Raw genomic sequence first — 24,022 nt, forward strand, 5'->3', positions numbered from 1 at the left:
CCCTCTCTCTCTGCCCCTCCCCCGTTCATGCTCTGTCTCTCTCTGTCTCAAAATAAATAAACGTTAAAAAAAAAATTTTTTTTTAAATTCAAAATAGAATTATCATACGATCCAGTAATTCTACTACTGAGTATTTACCCAAACAGTATGAAAACACTAATTCAAAGGGATATATGCACCCCTGTGTTTACTGCAGCATTATCTACAACAGCCAAGATATGGAAGCTACCTAAGTGTCCACAGAGAGATGAATGGATAAAAAAGATGTGGTAGATACAATGGAATAACATTCAGCCATAAAAAAGAATGAAATCTTGCCATTTGCAACAACACGGGTCGATCCAGAGGGTAAAATGCTAAGTGAAATAAGTCAGAGAAAGACAAATCCATATGATTTCACTCATAAATGGAATTTAAGAAACAAAACAAATGAGAAAAAGAGACAGAGAGAGAAACCAAGAAACAGACTCCTAATTATACAGAACAAATTGGTTACCAGAGGGGAGGTGGGCAAGGAGATGAGTGAAGTAGATAAAGGGGATTAAGAGTGCACTTATCATGATGAGCACTGAGTAACATATAGAACTGTTGAATCACTATATTGTATACCTGAAACTAATATAACACTGTATGTTGATTATACCGAAATTAAAATTTTTAAAAAAGAAAAACAGTGATAAATCACGTTGACAGCATGTGTCTTTGATATGATGTGATGAAAATGGCAGTCTACCTCCCCAAAACTTGTAACCACAGTTTAATCGTGAGAAAAACATCCAGCAAATCCCAATTTTTTTTCCAAGGGACACCCTAGAATCCACCCAACCTGTATTCCTGAAAATTCTCAAAAATCAAGCAAAGTCTGAGAAACTACTATAACCAAGAGGAACCTAAGGAGACATGACGACTAAATGTAATATAGTATCCGGAAGGGATGCTAGAACAGGAAAAAGGACATTAGGGAAAACTAAGATAAATCTGAATAACCTATGGACTTTAGTTAATAATAATATATAGGGGCGCCTGAGTGGCTCAGTGCATTGAGGTCCGAATCTTGATTTCAGCTCAGGTCATGATCCCAGGGTCGTGGGAGGGAGTCCCACTTCAGACTCCACACTGAGCAAAGAGTCTGCTTAAGATTCTCTTTCTCTCTCTCTCTCTCTCTGCCCCTCCCCCCAACACGCTGTCTCTTTATCTCCCTCAAATTTTAAATTAATAATATATCAATATTGGTTCATTAATTATAACAAATGTACCACACTAACCCAAGATATTAATAATAGGGGAAATGGTGTTACGGGGTAAATGAGAACTCTCAATTTTCTGGTAAATCGGAAACTGTCCCAAAGTCTATTTTTAAAAAAGTAAATACGATGGTTTTTGGCTTTCAGCTCAGAGGTGGCGAAGGTGCAAGTGTCTCTGGTTGTCCTGAATCCAGGTTCATGCAACACCAGCTGCCTCCACTTTGCCGCCTAAGTTCGACCCCAATGGGATTAAAGTCGTATAGCTGTAGCGCACCGGTGGGGAAGTCGGTGCCATGTCCATCTGCCGTGGCCCCCAAAATCGGCCTCCTGGATCTGTCTCCAAAAAGGGTTGGTGATGACATCACCAAGGCAACCAATGATTGGAAGGGTCTGAGAAGTGCAGTGAAATGATTCAGAACAGACAGGCCCAGACTGAAGTGATACGTTCTGCCTCTGCCTTGATGATCAAAGCCCCCAAGGATCCGCCAAGAGACAGAAAGAAGCAGAAAAGCATTAAGCACAGTGGGAATATCACTTTTGATGAGGCTGTCAACATCGCCCAACAGACGTGGCATCAATCTTCAGCCAGAGAATGCTCTGGAACCATTAGGGCGAGCCTGGGGACTGCCCAATCTGTGGGCTGTAATGTTGATGGCCGCCACCCTCATGACATCATAGATGACATCAACAGCGGTGCAGTGGAATGCCCCGCTAGTTAAGAACCACAAAAGGAGGAGCGCCTGGGCGGTTCAGTCCGTTAAACATCCGACTCTTGATTTCAGCTCAGGTCATAATCTCACGGTTCAGGAGTTCAGGCCCTGTGGCGGACTCTGTGCTGACGGCTCGGAACCTGCTTGAAATTTTCTCTCCCTCTTTCTCTGCCCATCTCCCACTTGCACGCTCTAGCTCGCTCTCTCTCTCTCAAAATAAACAAACATTGAAAAAAAAAAAAAAAAGAACTACAAAGGAAAATATTTCAACAAAGGCACCTGGGCGGCTCAGTCAGTTGAGCATCTGACTTCGGCTCAGGTCATAATCTCGTGGTTCTTGGGTTGAACCCCACATCGGGCTTACTCCTGTCAGCATGGAGCCTGCCTCTGATCCTCTGTCCCCTGTCTCTCTGTCCCTCCCCGGCTCATGACCTCGCTCTCTCTCTCCCTTTCAAAAAAAAATTTTTTTTAATTAAACAAATTTTAGCATGTAGCTTAGATTATCTCCTTGAGGTTGTAAGGAACACTGAAAGAGAACTGAAAAGAGAACGGCTTTCTCTCTGGTGACCAGTGTCAGGCAATGCTGTATCCTTGTACCACCCAACGTCTCCCTTCCCGGTTCCAATTTTGGAACAGCTGCGCCATTCCACGTATGCCCACCTTCCTCCTGATTTCATCTGGAACTCGGAGAATGAGCAAAGGGCTTGGATGATCCCCTTGTGGGACAGCGCCGTGGTCCCCTTGTGGGACAGCGCCGTGGTCCTCTGTGGAGAAAATCACCCCACCCATCCTGAGGGGCCCATGGCCTGGTGCTGGCCACCATCTCAGCTGTCCGGGAAAGTTTTGACGGCAGGCATTGCCCACTCCAAGCAGGAGAACCACCTCAGAGGGTAATGAACACCATTCCCTTGGGTGCAGGCATTTTCACACCTGTTATTCCCCTGGATACCCGCAGCTCTACACGGAAAGGATATTAATATCCTCCCCATTTGCTAGATGGGTAAACTAAGACCAGAGAGGTTACCACTTCTGTCCAGGATTACATGGCTACTGAGAAGCAGAGCTGGGACCTAGCCACGAATGGATACTGACCCACCCCCTATAGACGCTGACTCCCACAAAATCCAAAATGAAGAGTACTGGAGAGCCCAGGAGATGAGATGACAGGGCAGAGGCTCCCCATGCCTATCACCAGCCTTCTGCCTGCTCAGTACCCAGGCCCTTCTTCTGGTTGACAGACGTTGATTTTGCCTGGGGAAACACTTTGACACCACTGTTGCTTTTTGTGATTCAGGTGGGATTATCTCCCTCAACCTACCCATCCCGAACTCTGAGGTGGGTATGTGGGCCAGGCCTGACCAATCCATGGATTCCACTCCCTAGGCCACAGTGATTGCTTCAGGCATGGACACGTAAACCTAGTTGGTCCAGAGTGAACACCTGATTTTTTTTGCTGGCTCCATAGGAAGAAGAAGCTTACCAACCCCTGGGGTTTCCAAAGTCGATGGCTGTCTTATGAGAGGAAAGTTGCCTAGGAATGAAGTGAATGTAGAGGAAACCAGAGCCAAGAGATGGGGACAAGCAGATTGTCTATTTTCTAACCCACCTGGATACAGCCATTCCTGAAGCCAAGTTTTCGTAAAGGTATCCATTACAAGATGGTTTTCTTATTTGCTTTTCCTTTTTGTGTCTTTTTTTTTCTTAAGCCAACCTGAGTTAGATTTTTGAAATTCATAACCTAGTTAATTAACGTAGATCTGTACTCAACAGGTAAGGAAACACATGAGGGGGCAAAGTAAGAAGGCCACATCACTCCCTCACCCCAGGGGAGTATCCGCAAGGTGGGCCATGGAGAAGCCTTCCCAGGAGGAACCCCTGGAGCTGCTTCTCTAACACAGACACACCTGGATGCACCAACCCACCCAATGAGTGACAGTCTTGGGGACAGTCTGTGCAGACTCCTCTTGACCCTACCAAGGGGAAAGCAGATGGGCACAACTCTGACCCTGCAGATAAAACAGAACTATCTCCCCTCCCTCTGCTGTCAGCACGCAGTTCACTCATGTCATCTTTTTTCAATAAAATCAAGGACTATTCAAGGAAAATGTAAAAAGAAAAAAAAAAAATAGGGAAGTGGGGGACATTCAGACAAATCTAAAATGTGGGACATTCTATAAAACAACTTTGCCAAGTCTGCTGTTCTATATTTAAAAAGACTAAAAAGATGTCACAACAAAGTGCAGTAAGTGACCATTAATAATAAGTCAATGATAGGGGTGCCTGGGTGGCTCAGTCAGTGGAGCGTCCAATTCTGCATTTCAGCTCAGGTCATGCTCCCAAGGTCATGGGATCGAGCCCCATGTTGGGCTCTGCATTGAACACACAGCTTGCTTGAGATTCTCTCTCTCTCTCTCTCTCTCTCTCTCTCTCTCTCTCTCTCTGCCCCTCTCTTCCATCTGTGCTGTCTCTCTAAGAATAAAAAAATAAGAAAAAGAAGTGGTCAATAATATAACCTAATATGCAGTCCATATTCAAACTCAGAACTGGAAACATTTAGATATGGACTATATATTAAGTTAAATTAATTTGTTTACATGTGATGATAGTATTGTGCTTATGTCAGAGAATGGTATTATTTCAGGGAGTTTTTAGGTGAGTATTTAGATGTAAGGTGTCATGACGTCTGCAACTTGTCTCTGCCTCTCACCCTCATTACACAGAGAAAGAGAGAAAGGCAACAACTGTCAAATGTAAATAACTGGAGAACTGGGGTGAATACAGGTGCTCACTGTACTATTCTTCTGATCTTTGCATAGACTGGTAATCTTCTAAACAAAATGTTGGAAAAAAAACCCACATCACCCTTGCCTATCCCTGCCCTCAAATCTGCACACACAGGGGCGCCTGGGTGGCTCAGTGGGTTGAGCGTCTGATTTTTTTTTTAATTCTTTAACATTTATTTATTTTTGAGACAGAGAGAGACAAAGCATGAACAGGGGGGGGTCAGAGAGAGGAAGACACAGAATCTGAAACAGGCTCCAGGCTCTGAGCTGTCAGCACAGAGCCCGACGCGGGGCTCGAACTCACGGACCGTGAGATCATGACCTGAGCCGAAGTCGGCCGCTTAGCCAACTGAGCCACCCAGGCACCTCAGAGTGTCCGATTTTTGATTTGGGCTCAGGTCATGATCTCACATTTGGTGGGATCGAGCCCCGCGTCGGGCTCTGCACTGGCAGGGTGGAGCCTGCTTGGGATCCTCAATCTCTCTCTCTCTCTCTCAATAAAAAATAAGCTTAAAAAAATCTTCACATACATATGTGTGCATGTGCAGCAACCACGTGTATACACACATGCATGCATGCGTTCTACAACACAGCAGACTGGTGTGCAAAGAGCACTGGGCCAGAGTCAGCAGAACCAGCTTCCGGACCAGATCTGTCCTCTCATTATCTGTAGGTCCCTTCCCTAGTCTGTTTTCTCAGGGGTAAGATGAGGACTGAAGCTTCTACATACACCCACAAGATGCTGCAGGAGCATTTGGATGGACGGGACAGTATAGTGAAGGGGTTAAGAACTGAAGACAGGGCCAAGATGAGAAGGTCCTTCTTCTAAGGCAGAGATAACAGGAACTGTCTCCTAGGTCACCCCCTTTCTCCCCAGTTGCACGATTCTAGGCCTCTCAGGGGACCCAGTGCTTAGAACGTGACCTTCAGATAGGCAGACAACACCCCTGGACTAGCCCAATGAGAACTGGCCTCCCAGCTTAATCAGCAAAGGAAATGCATCCGGGCTCCGAGCTATGGCTTCAGCTTCCCCGAAGAACCCACAGGGCAGGACTGGTGCCTTCTAACTGTGAAGGAACGAAAAGCGAAGGCCAGCGCCCCTGAACTTGGCTGGGAGGTCACTGCATTCAGGCTCACATCAACTGGCTAGCCATCTCTCGTCACTAAAGCTTTCTGGATTCCTGGGGCTTCTGAACAGAGAGAGGTGGAGGACGTTCTCAGCAAAAGACCTTCCTGCAAAGATCTCAGGCAGGTACAGGAACTGCAGAAGGCAACAGTCCGCTGACTGAGACAGGACTGTGCTGCTCTGCGCGGCGGGTATGGAGGGCAACCAACATCTGGAGAGACACTGGAGGGTGAGCCAGAGACATGCAGTCATAACAAAGATGCCTAACCCAGCAAACTGGCGACAAGTAAAACCTACCAATGGTGGGTGTAGAAGCTGGCAGCAATCTAGCAGTATGCTTAAAATAAGTCACCTGCCCTACCCCCAGCAGTATCACCGCTAAGATTTGGTCAGGTCTAGAGAAACATTTCCAGGTGTGTCCAGAGACAAGTACAAGAATGTTCACTGGAGCACCTTCTGTAAGAGTAAAAAAAATAGTAGAAACATTTCTCTCATTTAGAGACAAAACAGGTAAGTAGGATGTGATATAGTCACAAACTAGCTACTATACAACGAAATACAAGAAAGAGCTAAGTCTATATGTACGAACATCTATGGTTACTTAAGATGCACATAGGGGCACCTGGGTGGCTCAGTCGGTTGAGCGTCCGACTTCGGCTCAGGTCATGACCTCACAGTTCATGAGTTGAGCCCCACATTGAGCTCTGTGCTGACAGCTGGGAGCCTGGAGCCTGCTTCAAATTCTGAGTCTCCCTCGCTCTCTGCCCCTCCTCCACTCACACTTTCTCTCTCTCTCTCTCTCTCTAAAAAATAAATAAATTTTTTTTAAAAAGATGCACATAAAAATATTTAATATGTAAAAAAACATGTACCAAATTCTGAAAAGCGGCTACTCTGGGGAAGAGAGGAAGAGAGTGGCATTGCTGGCAACAGGAGATTTTACGTTTAATTTATCTGGGGTTGTTTTGATTTTGTTTTTATTATTTTCAAGAGAGAGAGCATGTGGTTGCATATGAGCAGGAGAGGGGCAGAGAGGTGAGACAGGATCCGGACAGCAGAGTAATGATCTAGGCTTTTCTTTAATGTGTTCTTATATTACTTGTGTAATATAAAATTAAGCTTCTAAAGAGAATCACCAATTTCTAAAAGTAAATCCACACAGTGAAATACCACACAGTTATAAGAAAAGGAGGAGGAGGAGGAGGAGGAGGAGGAGGAGGAGGAGGAGGAGGAGGAGGGGGAGGAGGAAGAGGAGGAGGAGGGATAAGAAGCTTTCAATGGAAGGCTATGGAAAGACCTGCAAGATATATGCTGCAGTGAGAAAAGCAAGACGCAGGAACACCTGGGTGGCTCAGATGCTTAAGTGTCTGACTCTTGTTTTCAGCTCAGGTAACAATCTTACAGTTCATGAGATGGAGGCCCGCATCGGGCTCCATGCTAACAGCGCACTTAGGATTCCCTCTCTCTCTCTCTCCCTCTCTCCCTCTCTCTCTCTCTCTCTCTCTCTCTCTCTCTCTGCCCCTCCCCTATTTGTGGGTACTCTCTCCCTCAAAATAAATCAATAAACTTTAAAAAAGAAAAAAAAAGCAAGACTGTAAACCAGTGTTGTGTCAGATACTACTTTTTATGTACAAAATAGGGGTACCAAGAATATACGTTCATATTATATAGAAAATATAAACAGAAGCGTGGGAAAGAACCTCTTAAGTGGATTCAGGAAGGAGGTGACTAGGTGCACCTGGAGTAAGAGCAAAACTTCTCATCATATATATTCTTGTGTCAATTTGGTTTTTAAACCAAATAAATACATGTAAATATATCTCCCATTCGAAAGATATTTACGACTAACTACGTAGCACCAGCCAGGATAACCACGATACTCTAGACAGCATCGTGGAAACACTCAGCAACAGTCATAAAAACAGAGGTCCAGACCCTTTGGGTCAGTTATTCCATCCTTGGGAATATATATCCTAAGGAAATAAGTTCTGCACATGCAAGAAACTACATGCACCAAAATGGTTGTGCCATGGGCATTTCTGGGGACAGAGAATTTGAAGCAACCTAAATGCTCACTAATAGGCAATCAGTTCATGTATTGATGCCCTGGAGACCAGGCTGCTGGGCAGGCCATGGGCTGCCTCCCTCGGGACGCTCCTCCACACCCGTCCCAAACATGGGTCTCAGGACAATGACAATTGAGGGCTGGTGACCAGCCTTCCGGTGACCAGGTGAAAGCACTGACACTCAGGGTTCCCAGGGGGAGCCCCACACCCTGTGTGCCTAAGTCACTGGCCTCGTGAGAGCTGCAGGTCCCCCCAAATCCCAATTCAACGAGTCTGAGGCAAAGGCGAGGAATCCGATTTTTAACAAATATCCCAGGGGTCCGCTTTGATAACCACTGGCCTATGTCAATGCAAACCTGGAAAAAATTTCCGTTAGGGAGAGAAGATTAACTACAGGAGCCTTCTGCTTCACTTTTCTGTGTTTTCTTTCAGTTCTTTTATTTTTTTTATTATTTTTTTAAGTAGGCTCCACACCCAACGTGGGGCTTGAACTCACGATCCTGAGATTAAGAGTCGCATGCTCCACCGACTGAGCCACCCAGGCGCTCCTTCTCATGTTTTCTTTAACGTTATGTCATGTTACCTTTCCAGTAAATACACAGACCGGCACGCATGGATAATGATTTTTGTATATAAGCACAAGATGGGAAGGTGAGGTTTTCTGGAAGCAAATGTCTCAGTCCTATTTTCCAGACAGACCAGAAAGCTCTATATATTATACTAATGACACATTACCCATTTATTGCTGTTATTATATTAACCTCAATTATTCACTAATGTACTGTAAGTATACACACATTATTATTAATAAATGTTATTATAACAAGCAATTTCACTGCATTTGCTATGCCTGCTGTTGGAGGCACTTTACGCTTGTTGACTCAAATAGCCCTCAGGACCACCTTTATGGTATTACTCCCATTTTACAGATGTAGAAGCTGAGAGACAGAAAGGTTAAGCAATGTGCCCAGGGTCTCGCCCTAAGGCACAGAGCTGGACTTCCCACTGGGCAGGAGGCTTTAAGAAACCAAGCTCTTCGGCCCTGTGCTCACCCAACAGCTTTAATCCTGACAGATGACAGCCAGGAGGGCAACACCAGGTTGGGGACCGTTCAGTCTCCACAGAGAAATCACTCAAAGGGCATGTCCTAAATGTGAGGTGGGGTAGATGCTTTATGTCTGTCGACTAAAATGACCTTTTCCTAACAGTCTATATTGAGCTCTTTTTCTGTTTCATGCCAACTGTTCTGCTGTCCAGTTCTCCCTTCTTAGCCCACGTTTCCACCGTCAGGGATGACGTAAGGTTGCTGCTCAAAGGAGGTGATACAGGTGCACTGGGCAAAGTACCAGGAGGTGGGCCCAAGGGGCCCTGGAGTAAAGGGTCCCCAGAAATATTCTCTGTTGATGGGGGTCACTACCCAAGCTCTGGCCTTGCCTTTCATGGAGAACTGAAGCCCCAAGCACAGGGGTAGGCACAGAGATAAAACACAGTGCCTTCCTGAGCCTAATTCACCACTCCCTCTATCTGAGCTACATCAGGAAAGCAAGCAATTAATCTCTGAGACAGGAACCAGCTTCACCAGGGAGCAATGGGACAGGGGAGGAGAAGAGACTGGGAGAGAGCAAAACCGAGAAGCCAAGAGAGATGGGAAAGACACAGATACCAAGAAACAGGGACGGAACAATCCCCAACAGAGGAGATGAGCAAAGAAACACTGACAAGAGCACGGCAGAGGGAGCACAGCAGTCAGGAAACCGTCACCTGCTCTTCTGGCCCTGGCCAGGGCTCCCTCTCACATGAACCTCATCTCCCCAGACAGCAAAAGCACACATCCCAGGTTATAAACCTGAGGCCAAGGCACCTGTTCCCCATCTGCCTGGCCTGCCACCCAGAGAGCAGGCAGCCTGTGCCAACAGCACCATCTGCTGGCACAGGGGAGAACTGTGTGTTTCCAATTTGCCACCGCCCAGACAAGCCGGACAAGTCTCATCCCACTCCTGACCCTCCTTCAGCATCTTTGCACCTGCCAAGCCTGTCCGTCCTCAACACACGCGTTCTGTTCCCACTGCCTGGAATGTTCTTCCCCCAGATATCCCCGTGGCTGGCTCCTTCTCTTCCTTTGGGTCTCCACTTAAATGTCACTTCTATGGAGGGGCTATTCCTGACTACTCACCTAAAGTAGCCCCCTGTCATGCCCTCTAATCACCTCACTACCGTGTTTCCTTCCCAGGACTGGGAATTATCTGAAACTACCTGGGTTTTTGTCTTCCTCCCTCATTAGAAAGTACCACGAGGCCTGTCTGGATCTTAACAGTCCACTTTTGCATGACCTGTACTCAGAACAGGCCTTGGCAACAAGCATTTTTGAATGAATGGTTGAATATTCACTCAGCTGAGCTACGCTGAGCTCAAGAACCCAGCTTCAAACTCCACAGGGATGCCCCACGAGCTCCTCCCCATTCAAGCCCAAAGTCATTATCTTCCCCTGCAAACTGGGTTTCCCTCCTGCACGCCCAGCACAGTGACCTTCGTCTGCAAATTCTCTAGGCGTGAAACCCCCCATGGTCACACTGCTCACATGGACCACACACCTCATCTGAAGATCCCCTACACATGGCCATGGCCGGGCCCCTCCCCTCCAGCCCCCACCCCCACCTCCAGGTTCCTCAGGAACAAGGTTCCTCACCTCCCAGATCCCTTCCCAGGACTGCCAAAGCTGCCTTCCCAGAGGCTCTCTCTGCCACTCACCCAGGCACCCACCACCTCCTCAGCATCACACTGGAGACCCTCCCTGAGCATACCCCACTCCTGCCCCAGTACCTGACTCACTGTTTCTCAAACAGCTCCATATACTCGCCCACCCCGGGCTCTTTGCCTTGTTGTGCCTTCAGTCGGAAACACCCCCTATAATCCCCCTCCTGGGGGATTCCTTTTCAACTTTCAAAAGCTGCCTCCTTTAGGAAGCCTTCCCTCATTCCACAAGGAAGAATTCACTGCTCCTCCCACATCTTTACTGGCATTGCCTCACACTTTGCAGTTGGCTATTAAATGTCCCTCTTCTCCCATACATGGGAGCTCCTTGGGCACAGGGACCAGGATCACCTAACCACTCTCAGTGTCTTCAGTAATGGCTACGGACATGAGCACTAAAGGCTGTGCTGGCACTTTCCATGTGAATTCATTCAGTCCTCGAATATCCCTATGAGGTAGGGACTCTCATTATCTTCACTTTCCAGATGGGAAAACAGAAGCTCAGAGAGGATTTGGGGGTTTATCCAAGGAACCTCATTAGGGAGGGACAGAACCAGGATCCCATCACCCAAATCAATGCCTGGCACAAAGCAGGTCCCCAGTGAATATTCATGAGCTGAACAAACACCTCTCTCTCTCCTGCATCAGACCTCAGTGCTGTTTACAGCCCTAAGGCATGAACACCCCGCGTTCCTGCTTTCTCTGTGCCAATTCTGACCCAGTTATATGAGCCAAGTTTCTCCTCTTCTCCCCTCCTTCTTCCCCCTCCTGTGAGCCAAAGGACCCTGCCATGTCAGGTGAGGGAAAGACTACTGACAAGTCTACGTTTAAAGGGCATGTAGGTTAAATTAGACATTGTACATGGGGTGCCTGGGTGGCTCAGTCAGTTAAGTGTCTGACTTCAGCTCAGGTCATGATCTCGGGGTCCATGAGTTCGAACCCCGCATCGGGCTCTGTGTTGACAGCTCAGAGCCTGGAGCCTGCTAGGATTCTGTCTCTCTCTCTGCCCCTCCCCTGCTTGCGTGCAAGCACGTTCTCTCCCTCTCTCTCAAAAGTAAACAAACATTAAAAAGTTAAAAAATAATAAAAAAGAAACTAGACACTGTACAGAGGCATGCCTCAAAGCCTCCAGGTGTACCTTTCAGAATCGCCACAGGCATCTACACCTACCTCCTCTTCCTCTTCCGTAGCTGACCCTCCTTACGTCTGCACTGTATACAGAATTTGCAGTGCACTATTTCCCATTTCAATTGTGTGGTTTCCCCACTCTGTCTAATCAATAATTGTTCTAGTATTGTTTTGTACTCTTTCCAACTGCCTTATTTATTACACAGCCACTCAGGGACATGGCTGCCTCTTCTGACCTTGACTCAATGGGTATGTGAGCTGTGAGTTCTGGACAGCTAACCCAAGGGGAAGCGTGTGGTGGACAGCCAGCCCACATTATTCTCTATGCTCAAGACCCACCACAGCAGGTACAATAGCACCTGCTCAGGACTTGCAGTTGACTAAGAGCAGACTGTGAAGCATCAAGAAAAAGATAAAGGCGAAACACAGGTTTTTGACTGGATTAGCATCCCAACAGCTTTTCTTTCTCAGACACTTACAAATTCCTGAACCCACATCATTCGGGAGGCAGGACCTGCTGTCGTCTCTGACAAAGCCTGGGTCCCAGTTCACTCCAAGGAACTCTCCCAGAGCAGGAGACCAAAACGCGAAAGGCAGAGCTGTCTTAGGACAGAGCCCTCTTATACCCATAAGCCCAGAAATCAACTTGGTCAGAAGGGAAAGAGGAAGTACATCCAAGCCCCTGGCTGATGCGGCTTCCACAACAGTACCTCGAAGTCCGGGTTCAAGCGTGAACAGAGAAAGTGCCAGGGGCCAGGTATCAGGAAGCCAGCCCTACCCCCATTCTCCATCCCCACAACATTCAAATACTCTGGAACCAGGCATAACCACCCCTGTCTAGTGCACACTCTAGAACCTGTGCCTGATACTCCTGGAAGGCAGCAACCATCATTCCCTCCCAGTATGAACTCCCTCCATTACTCCATGTGCCCTCGGTGGGACCAGCAGCAACAATGTGTGTCTGTGTGAGTGCAGAGCACAGTTCCGTCCTTCCATGCCTGAACCTGTGTCTGAGTATGACACTGGGTCTGCCTTCGGGCCTGCGCTCAGAACTAAGCATGATCAAGAGAAGAGGATGACAAAGCCTACGGAGGCAGACAACCCTGGTTGAATCCCGCTCCATCCTGTGCCACCTATATGACTGGGGCAGGTCACTTTACCACCCTGAGCCTTGGCTTCTTCCATTTTAAAAAGGAAAGAACGGGAAGAACCACTTCATGGGACGGTTGTGAGGACGAAATGAGGAAGGAAGCCAGTGCTCTGGAACCGGTAGCTATTTTTATTGCTGTTATAATGAAATGTGGCATCATACATGCTGTGCTTTTCAGGGATTGTGTTTCCGAGAGTGGATGGGACTGTGTGTATGACTCCATGCGAGGTCCTGTCTAAATGCATGTACCTGTGTGTGCGTGTCTGAGTGTGAATGCAGGAGCCCATGACTTATTGCAGTGGACTTAATGAACTGGACATCAACTGATTCTCTCTGCTCCTGTCCCCGGGCCCAAGGAGACAGAAGCTGTGTGCCAACTCCCTCCTGCCAAAGAAAACTGCTCCTGGCCACCTCCTTGGCGCCACCTAGTGGCACTGGATTTGTGAAGCTCAGACACCTGGCCTGGGAGTCCAGGAACATATCTGCAGCAGGTGACAAGTCACAGACTATACAACCTCTGGGCTTGTTCAACCCTTGGAAAACCTCCAAGGGAAGTCTAGCCTTCTGTCTCAACCAGAGCTGCCTAACAGAACTTTCTGTAACGTTGGAAATGTTCCGTACCTGTGCTATCCAGTACAGCAGCCAATAGCCACATGTGCTTATTGAGCACTGGAAATGTGGCTAGTGCAAATACGGAACTGAATTTTTAATTGTACTTATTTTAATTATTTTTTTTATTTTTTTAACTTTTATTTATTCTTGAGAGACAGAGACAGACCATGGATGGGGGAGAGGCAGAGCAAGAGAGGGAGACACAGAACCCAAAGCAGGCTCCAGGCTCTGAGCCGTCGGCACAGAGCCCCACGTGGGGCCCAAACCACAAACCTTGAGATTATGACCTGAGCCAAGGTCGGACGCTCAACCGACTGAGCCACCCAGGCGCCTCTTAATTAATTTAACTTTAAACTGCCACACACAGGACAACACTAGTCTGAAGGACTGTCTGAGCCCTGGTATCCAGCTATGCCCAAACCAGACAGACCAACTCCCTGGGCCTCCCAGCCACAAGAACCAAGGCAGTCCTTTTCACAAAGGCTGGTTTGACTCTGGCCATGTCCAAAGAGTCCTAACCAATCAGATGATGACCAACCGACCAATCGGATCTCCTCTCCTAGGGCATATGAATACATGAGGCACTCAAAGAAGGCAGCAGGAAGCAAGGACACCTGCTACTGAAAGACAAGAGGAACCAGGCCCCTGGGCTTGCTAGTGGGTCCCCGGGGTTGCCAGTGTGCCATGCTTCTAGGATGCTGCACATCCCAATCCTGGAAGAGTTAGGGCCCCACGTGACTGAAGAGCCTCCAAAGAGCAAAGAGAAGCTTGGACTTAGAGACACATAAACCTGGTTCTGTTCTCAGATTGCCAGTTGTGTGACCTTAGGCAAGTGACAGCCTCTCTGAGGCTAATTTTCCTTGCCTGTGAAATAGGAATCAGAGTAAAATCTCCTAAGGACTGGGTAAAGATCAAGATAATGCATATAAAAGCATCTCCTACAGTGCAGCTGTGCAGAATAAGCACACAATGTTTGCTAAATTATTATTCATTCTATATAGCTTTATATTAAGCCATCACCATGTAAGTTTTTATAAACTGAAAAAAAAAAAAAAAACAACAATCCCTGACTAACAGAACAATTATCTGGGTCATCCAGATGCCACGCCAGGACATACTCCATGGCTCCCCCCTTTCCTTCCAACCAAGTCCAGCCAGCCTCCACATCTTACAGATCCCACCCTGTAGCACCTTGCAGCTAGCCATCCATTTCGAGAACACACCTGAAGCTGCCTTCATCTTTCTTTTTTTTATTTTTTTAATGTTTATTTATTTTTGAGAGAGAGGCAGAGTGTGAGTAGGGGAGGAGCAGAGAGGGAGGGAGACACAGAACCCAAAGCAGGCTCCAGGCTCCGAGCTGTCAGCACAGAGCCCGAGGCGGGGCTTGAACTCAAGAACCGTGAGATCATGACCTGAGCTGAAGTCAGACGCTTAACCGACAGAGCCACCCGGGCGCCCCCGCCTTCATCGTTCTCTTGACCCATTGTGGGTTCGCGTCCATCAGCTCCAAAGGAGTCCCTCAGGGTCTCCCCAGGCGGTCACAGTGACCTTCCTATAAAGCTCCAGGCCTCCACTTAAAGCCTCCAACTATCTCCCTGTAGCTAAACTAATTGAATGCACACCCTGAAGCCTGACCACCCAGGCCCTCCACCCTTTCAACCTGATTCCTCTTCCAATGCTCCAGCCTCACTCGTTCACTTGAGCAAACCTCGCTCTTTTTCACCTCTGAGCTAGTATAAGATTCAACAGACAGGCCGTAGGAATCACACAGAAACCCAGAAAGATAACTTTGGATACATAAGAATTTAGTAATGAAAGTGAAAAATTGAAGTCTAGAGCTGGTATGACATATCCGATTATTTGGGAAAATAAAATTATAATTTAATCTCTCATCCCAACTAAATTCCAAATGGATTAAAGAATTAATGTGAAAAGAAAAGAGTTAATGTGAAAAGGAAGTAAGTAAATAAATAAATAAATAAATAAATAAATAAATAAATAAATGGCACCATCAACTTTCTGGATGGAGGTCTTTCTAAGCATAAAAGTAACAAAGAAGTCACAAATGAAAAGTTTGACAGATTTTACTATCTTAAAATTTTAAACTTTCGTACTAAAAAACAAGAATAAAATTTAAGGGCAAAGGGTAAACTGAGAAAGATTATTTGGAAATAAAAATATGAATGGCAAAGCGTTCACGACTTTAATTACCAAAGAGTTCTAATTAGTCAGCAGGAAATATATGAATATCCCAATAGAAAAACAGGCAAGAGTCATTAAGAAATATTTTCCCAAAAAATAAAATTTGAAACAATCTGTGAAAATATGTTACCTTTAGTGGTAGTCCAAAAAGTAATCAAAGACACAAAGATTTATATTCAAGGATGTTTTTGCAGCATTATTTATTAATAGTTAAAAATGTATAAGACAACCTAAATATCTAAAATGTAAAGCAATGATTAAATAAATTATGAAACATCATAATAGGATTGTTATGCAATATTTTTAACCATGTTTTTAAAGAGTATTTAATCGTGTCAAAAATGTAATTACATAATAACTTTTAAAAGGAAGCTAAAAAGCACAAAAAGACTAAAAAGAAACATCAAACTAGTAACATTTCAGGTGGCAGGGCATGGGTTTTTATTTTTCCATCCCAATATTTGTATGCATTTATAAATCTTCTACAGTGAGCATGTACTATTTTTATAATCAAGAAAAAGGCTATTTTTAAAAAAGGGACGCCTGGGTGGCTCAGTCGGTTGAGCATCCGACTTCAGCTCAGGTCATAATCTCACAGTCCCTGAGTTCGAGCCCCGCGTCGGGCTCTGTGCTGACAGCTCAGAGCCTGGAGCCTGCTTCAGATTCTGTCTCCCTCTCTCTCCACCCCTCCCCTGCTCATGCTCTGTCTCTGTCTCAAAAATAAATAAAAACATGAAAAAAAAATTTTTTAAGGAAAAAAAGACTGTACTGATATGGGGAAATGCTTGTTACACTATGCAGAGAAAAGAAGACCCAAGGAGGCCATGGGGGCTTTTGTTCACTTACTCAGAGTTACGGTAGTGCTGATGTAATAGAGAATAAAATAAAATGTACTCTGTCAATCAAATAAATGCAAAAGTTAAATATCAATGAGGACTTGGGGACTGAATCCACATATACCCCTGACAGGAGTGTTAATGGTAAAACCTCCTTGGGAAGGGAAGGGAAGGGGAGGGGAGGGGAGGAGAGGGAAGGGGAGGGGAGGGGAGGGGAGGGGAGGGAAGGGAAGGGAAGGGAAGGGAAGGGAAGGGGAGGGGAGGGGAGGGGAGGGGAGGGGAGGGGGGAGGGGAGGGGAGGGGAGGGGAGGGGAGGGGAGGGGAGGGGAGGGAAGGGAAGGGAAGGGAAGGGAAGGGAAGGGAAGGGAAGGGGAGGGAAGGGAAGGGAAGGGAAGGGGAGGGAAGGGAAGTAAGGGGAGGGGAAGGGAGGGGAGGGAAGGTATCGCAGTATAACTGAATACAATGTTACATTACCTTCAGCTGTACAATAGTGATTGATCGAGTGTATACATTATGCTATATGCTCACAAGTGCAGGTGCCATCTGAAACCACACAACACTACTAACTGACTATATTCCTTATGCTGTACCTTTTATCCCTGACTCACTCATTCTGTAACTGCAAGCCCATACATCCCACTCTCCGTCCCTCTGACAGTTTGTTCTCTGTATTTATGGTCTGTTTCTGCTTTTTGTTTATTTGTTTGCCTTGTTTTGCAGATTCCACACATAAGTAAAATCATAAAACCTGTCTTTCTTTTTGCTTTAAATTCTAGTATAGTTAACCTACAGTGTTATATCAAAATAAAAGGCTTCTGCACAGTGAAGGAAACAATCAACAAAACTAAAAGGGAACCTACTGAATGGGAGAAGATATTTGCAAATGATATTTCCAATAAAGGGTCAGAATCCAGAATGTAGAAAGAACTTATAGATAGGGGTGACTAGCTGGCTCAGTCGGTAGAGTACACAACTCTTAATCTCGGAGTCATGAGTTCAAGCCCCCCACACTGGGCATGCAACCTACTTAAAATAAAAAATAAAAATAAAATTAAAAACATACAAAAATAAGTTATACAACCCAACACCCAAAAAACAAATAATCCGATTAATGGGCAGAAGAAATGAACATAAAACCTCCCTGGAGGGCAGTATGTCTACCTCTGGAAGAGCTGCAACCCAACAGCCCTGCCTCCTGGTAACCCCCCCCACACACACCCAGCCTCACCCAAATGCACAGAGGGTCACACGAGGGGACAGTTATTACAGTACTGTCTGCAATATAAGAAAATGGAAATGACCCAAGAGCCCACCAACAGGACATAAAAGGGGGAAACAAAAGATGTGACATGTGTGTACCAAAAAATGCCACATGGCAGTGAGGCATGAATGCAGAACTGCAGTGGTAACAACGAACGCCGTTCTAAGCCCTTGGCATACGTAAGCTTACGGAATCTGCAAAATAATCTACGAGGTTTCGGTTTTACTATTATTCCCATTTTACAGACGACTAAAGTAGGCACAGAGAAATTAAGTCACCTGCCTGGAGTCTCACAAGCTGGTAAGCGGCAGAGCCAAGACCTGTACCCCAGCAGCCCGAGGCCAGAACATGGCCAGGATACATTCACGTAAGCTTGAAAGGACATCATACATGTGGATTCTTAATACACAGGAAAAAGTATATAATGTCTCTAGATGCCTATCCATGGATGTGACGGTGCTAAAAACACTGACTGAGAAAAAACACACCACGTTCCTGGTAGTACTCGCCTCTATGGATGGGAGGGACAGGGCAATGGGGCCAAGAAGGAATGATTACGGGAATTTGACTTTATGATGTCATTTCTTTTCTTTAAAAAGAAAAAAAAAGCTCAAAAAGTTTAAAATAGAATTACCATATGATCCAACAACTCAGCTTCCGGGTATATACCCGAAAGAACTGAAAGCAGGGACTGAAACAGGTATTTGGAGACTCCTGTTCATGGCAGCGTATTGGCCAAAAGGTCCACGTGTTCATCCATAGATGAATGGATAAACAAAATGTGGCTAAACAAAATATACATACAATAGTCTTCAATCTTAAAGAGGAAGGAAATTCTGACACGCTACAACATGGATGAATCTTGAAGACGTTTCACTAGCGAAAGAAGCCATACACAAAAGGGCCAATGCTGTACAGATACACTCATCTGGGGCCACTTAGAGTGACCACATTCATAAAGTCAGAAAGTAGATTGCTGTGGTTGCCAGGGGCTGGAGGGAGGGCGGGAGGAGTGGGGAGTTAGTGTTCGATGGGTGCAGGGTTTCAGTTTGGGATAATGAAAAAGTTCTAGAAATGGTGAGTGGTGGGGGTTGTACATTATAAATATACTCAATGCCACTTAGTGCTATCCTTAAAAATGGTTACAATAATAAATCTCATATTATGTATATTTTACCACAATTTTTAAAGGTTTATTTATTTATTTTGAGAGAGAGAACACAAGTGGGAGGAGGGGAAGAGAGAGAGAGAGAGAGAGAGAGAGAGAGAAGAGAATCCCAAGCAGGCTCCACACTGTCAGCACAGAGCCCGAGGCGGGGCTCAATCCCACGAACCGCCAGATCATGACCTGAGCCGAAATCAAGAGTCAGCCACTCAACAGACTGAGCCTTGCAGGCACCCCTATTTTACCACAACGTCTAATATGGTTTGGTGAAAATGCAACAAAATGTTAACAGCTGTGAGGTTCGGGTCATCGGTACTCTGAGGTGGCCATGTCATTATTGTAAAAAATCAAACAAGCACGGGGCACCTGAATTGTCTCAGTCAGTTAAGCATCCGACTCTTGATTTCGGCTCAGGTCATGATCTCACGGTTCATGAGATCAAGCCCTGCATCAGGCTCCGCACTGAGAGCATGGAACCTGCTTGGGACTCTCTCTGTCTCTCTCTCTCTCTGCCCCTCCCTGGTGCATGCGCACACGTTCTCTCTCTCTCTCAGAATGAAGAAATAAACTTAAAAAAAATCAAACCAACAAAACCAGAACCTCCGGACGGCAGGGGGTGTGGAAGGCAAGGCCCTTGCAGGCAGGACACCCCTCCCAGCTGGCTCAAGGCCTTCCATCTCTTCCCTCCCCCTCCTGCTTTTACTGCATCATGGTTGCTACGGAAACAGGGCCCCTTGGGCTCCCAGAGCTCAGCCCAGGTGCTACTGACTCCAGGAATAATGTCAGAGTATGAATAAAACAAAAGCCCGACCATCCGGGCCTCGTACACACACACACACACACACACACACACACACACACTCACACACACACACACGTCTGCGCTCCTGGTGGGTTTCCTACTGAAGGTGTGTCCATCCATGTGCCTGCACTGATACCACTTGCCCATACCTGTCAGCAGCAGGCCTGGGTCTGAGTGCATATGGGTCCAGTTTGCCCCTGTGGGTATGCCTGCATGCACGCGGGCATATCACATGGGCACCTGTGTCCACACAGTCCAGGACTATTGTTACTAACATCGGAAATACTGTGGCAGGTAACATGTACCAACCGCTATGTACCGGGCAGGGTGCTCCAGGGTGCCTGGATCATCTCCTTGTAACCGCACAATAGGACCCACATTTGTGATCCCCACATAAATTAGGCACAGAGAGGCTGTATGGCTTGCCCAAGGTCACCCAAAGCACATGAACCTAACCACTGAATCTAGATTACGGGGAGAAGAGCTTTAAATGTCACTGGTTCCCAAAGAGCCACAAACACAGCTGCACCAGAAGGAGCACCTCTGGCCCTGATGAGGCCCAGGTGTCCCAGGCCCCACTCAGGCCTAAGGAAGCAGATTCCCCAGGGTGGGTCTGCACAGCAGCCAGGGGTGGGCACCCCTGATCCAGCCTATGCTGAGCTGGCAGGAGGGTCTGGACAGGGCATGGCAGGGTGAGGTCCCTTCAAGTCCTCTTTCTGGGCCCAGAAATGCACCTGGAAAAGCCTGTAGCCCAGAGATCCTCAATTCCAGATGTGTCTACCGGCAGCAAGGCAACCAGGAAAGTGGCAATGGCTGCGTTGCATGCGCGCGCACACACACACACGCACACACACACGCGCACACACACACACACACACACACACACCCTCAGGGCAGGGCTCCAGAAGTCAGTAATGTGGCTTTGCGGCCTGCCAGGCACGGATTTCCGCCCACTCCACCCTCGAAGAATGAGGAGGGCGTGGGACGGAAGATGACACTGTGGTACCCTGCTGGTTCACAGCCCAGCCCGAGGCAGGGAGGGGTCAACCACCTCACCTAAACAACAAACTGTGACGGAGCTGGGCTGGGCACCCCAGAGGCTCCCACAGCCTCAGATTTCAAGGGGAGAGGGACGCGGGCAGAAACCACTGGACCACCACAGAGCAGGAAGAAGTAAAGGCATTTCCTGCTAAGGGAACAACATAAGCAAAGAAGTAAGGGGATCAAGGCGAAAAAGTGCCAAAAAACAGCAAGTCACACCGTCTGGCTTGGAGCTGAAGATCAAGAGGAGGCACGGTTGTAAGAAAAGGGGGGGGGGGGGGGAGGAACCCACCAAACCCTAGAAATGTGCTGAGACACAGAGAAGTTAAATAACTTGCCCAAGTTCATCCAGATGGTGGAGTCCGGATTTAAAACATAGGCTGCCTGACTCTGAAGCACACGGAATAACCACTACGACGGGGTTCACTGGTTGGCAGCCTTTTCCTCCGTGCACACCTTGCAATGCTGTGAAGTGAGCCCAGCTCGGCCTGGAGCAGTGGCCCTTTTTGGGGAGGGGAAGCTTCTACTCCCTCCCCTCTGAAAACTCAGCAATGCCCGGACACATTTTTGACTGTCACTCCTAGGGGGCAGGTTGCTAGTGTCTCGTAAGCAAAGGCCAGAGACGCTGCTCAACATCTACAACGCACAGGACAGCCCCCGAAACAAAGATTTATCCAGCCCCAAATGTCAACAGAAACCTTAACCTAGAGTGACCCACCCACCTGGAGCCCATTTTAACATCCAACCTGACCTGAACCATTGACAATCAGCACACTGCTCATCCCTTGGGACTGGGGTTCCCAGAAACTATTGCACATTAGAATTACCTGGAAATCAGGGCACCTAGGTGGCTCAGTCGGTTGAGCGTCCGACTTGGGCTCAGGTCATGATCTCACAGTTCGTGAGTTCCGGCCCCGCATCAGGCTCGGTGCTGACAGCTCAGAGCCCAGAGCCTGCTTCAGATTCTGTGTCTCCCTCTCTCTCTGCCCCTCCCCTGCTCACACTGTCTCTCTCTTTCTCTCTCTCAAAAATAAATAAACACTAAAAAAAAGAATGAAAAACAAAAAAGAATCACCTGGAAATCTTTAAAAAAAAAAAAAAATACTGATGATGGGACCCACCCACCCCAGACATTCTGATTTCCAACTCTGGAACTGGGTGTGACCTGGGCATGAGAATCTTTTAAAGCCTCCCAGGTGATAGCAAAGTGCAAAACATCTGGGAACCACTGCCTTGAGGGAGAGGAGGATCAAATTATCTGCTATGGACCAGAGACCGTTAGTGGATGCTAATGCCAGAAAGAGAGGACACTGGAAAGTCAACACAACCAAAACCCGCCCAGCCCCCCACCAGCTTGGGGCGGGGACGGTCCCCACACCAGGCTCCCAGGAACTAGACTATGTGCAGTCAGCACTAACAAAGCCTGCCACGGGCACACAGAGGGCAGAGCTAGAGACGACTTTGGCATGATGGATTAGTCAGAGCTGGCAGAGGCCTGAGGAGGAGGTTAATTAGAGAGCCTTTGTCAACTGTCTGGACAGGAGATAATGGGACTGAACCAGGAGGAGGGCGGGAGAGGGCCTCGTGACTCAGGGACTTCACAACCCGGTGACAGAGAAAGAACTGGATTGGAAGACAGAAAAGGTTAATTGAGAGTGAGTGTGGTCTGGGGACAGAGCAGGAAGTGATCAGTCAGCGGCTGAAGGCGGAGATGAGAGCACCTGGGAGGGGGTGACCTGGGACAGGGACTAGGGAGTCAGCCATGGGGACACAGGGAGCTGGAACCCGAGAGGGATGACAGCCCCAGATCACAAGTGGCCCACTTGTGACCCTCTGCGCTGAACCTGGCCTACAGGGCAGGCCACACATGGCTTGAGTTAGCTCTCAAGACTTTTCCTAAAATTCCAGATTTCCAGCTTCTCTTGGACAGTGGAAGATCTGGCGAGACAGGCAAGCATCCCCACAGACGCTGATATGTGCCCCCAGACCCCTTCCTGTGGTTGTCTTCGGCCCTGCCAGATCCCTGCAGCCATCAGGCCTATCTTCAGAAAGAAGAGACAAGACAACGTGCTAAGCCAGAAAGTGGTGATGATGGAGGGGCTGCTAGGGGGAGGAGGAAAGGAGCCAGGTGCTGCAAAGAGCCAGACAGCTCTGTCCTGGTCCCCCAAACCCCACCTCAAGCTAGGAACATCCCCCCTTGGGACCTCACATACTGATCTGCAAACAAGGAGGCTGATGCCCATGACCTCTAGTTGCCCACCCTCATGTCCACTGGGCTCCTGCAGGCTGCCCAGGTCAACCCTTCTGACCAGGCTTGGAGATGAAGCCTAGAGAAAACCTGATTCTTTCCAACACAGATTACCCCAGGCAGTGAGAAATCCCAACTACAGCTGAAGGGGCCAGGGATGACCAGCCGGGGGGGCGGGAAAGAACACTGGGAACAAGAACCACCTTCCAAAATCTAAAGGAATGTCAGGAAAACAAGGGATTAGGCTTGTTTGGAGAGGGATGAGAAACCAAGGAATGGCAGCTACAGAGATTCCAGATGAAAAGAATCTTTGAACAATCAGAACTGTATTGTAATAGAATAGGCATCCTTACAATAGTAATGAGCTCCCTGTTGCTGGAGGTAACCAAGCTCAGGTTCAGTGACTAGTTTCAGGGGCACAATGAATTTATGTAGTGGCTCATTTGACTTTTTTATTTCAAGTTCTGAGATTCAAGGGCTCCAGAGATCTGGAGATCTCCCTTAAAGGCTCCCATACCTCCCAATGCTCCCAGGGCAAGCTGTTGGGGATCAGGCTCTGGACTCTGCCTTCCAGAAAAGAAGGGCCTAGATGGTCTGGAAAAAGCACAGAATGTCCACTTCCTTGCTCCCCTTGCCCTTCAGCAACCCCACAACCACACAGCCAGACCTAGCAACCCCTGCTGCACAGCCCCCATCCCAGCAGAGCCTCACCAGGGCCCCCTCAGAGGGAGAGGGAACAGCTAGCTCCTGGGAGAGGGCCCTCTACATCCTCTCCCCACACTCCCATCCCCACTCCCCGCTCCCAGCACCACAGGGGACAACAGAAGGAAGGAAATAGAAGCAAGCACCCCCCACATTCCCAGGCACCCTGTCCAGCAGGAGCCTCTCTGAGGGCAG

The 24,022-nt window shown here is 47.5% G+C and overlaps 1 protein-coding gene across 4 annotated transcripts in view; it reads right to left on the reverse strand.

The window, feature by feature from the left end:
- Nucleotides 1-24,022, reverse strand: part of RAP1GAP2 (RAP1 GTPase activating protein 2) — a 224,663-nt gene that overhangs the window by 153,387 nt on the left and 47,254 nt on the right. The window lies entirely within an intron of this gene.

This window comes from Acinonyx jubatus, chromosome E1, assembly GCF_027475565.1.
Source record: "Acinonyx jubatus isolate Ajub_Pintada_27869175 chromosome E1, VMU_Ajub_asm_v1.0, whole genome shotgun sequence".
Classification (NCBI taxonomy): domain Eukaryota; kingdom Metazoa; phylum Chordata; class Mammalia; order Carnivora; family Felidae; genus Acinonyx; species Acinonyx jubatus.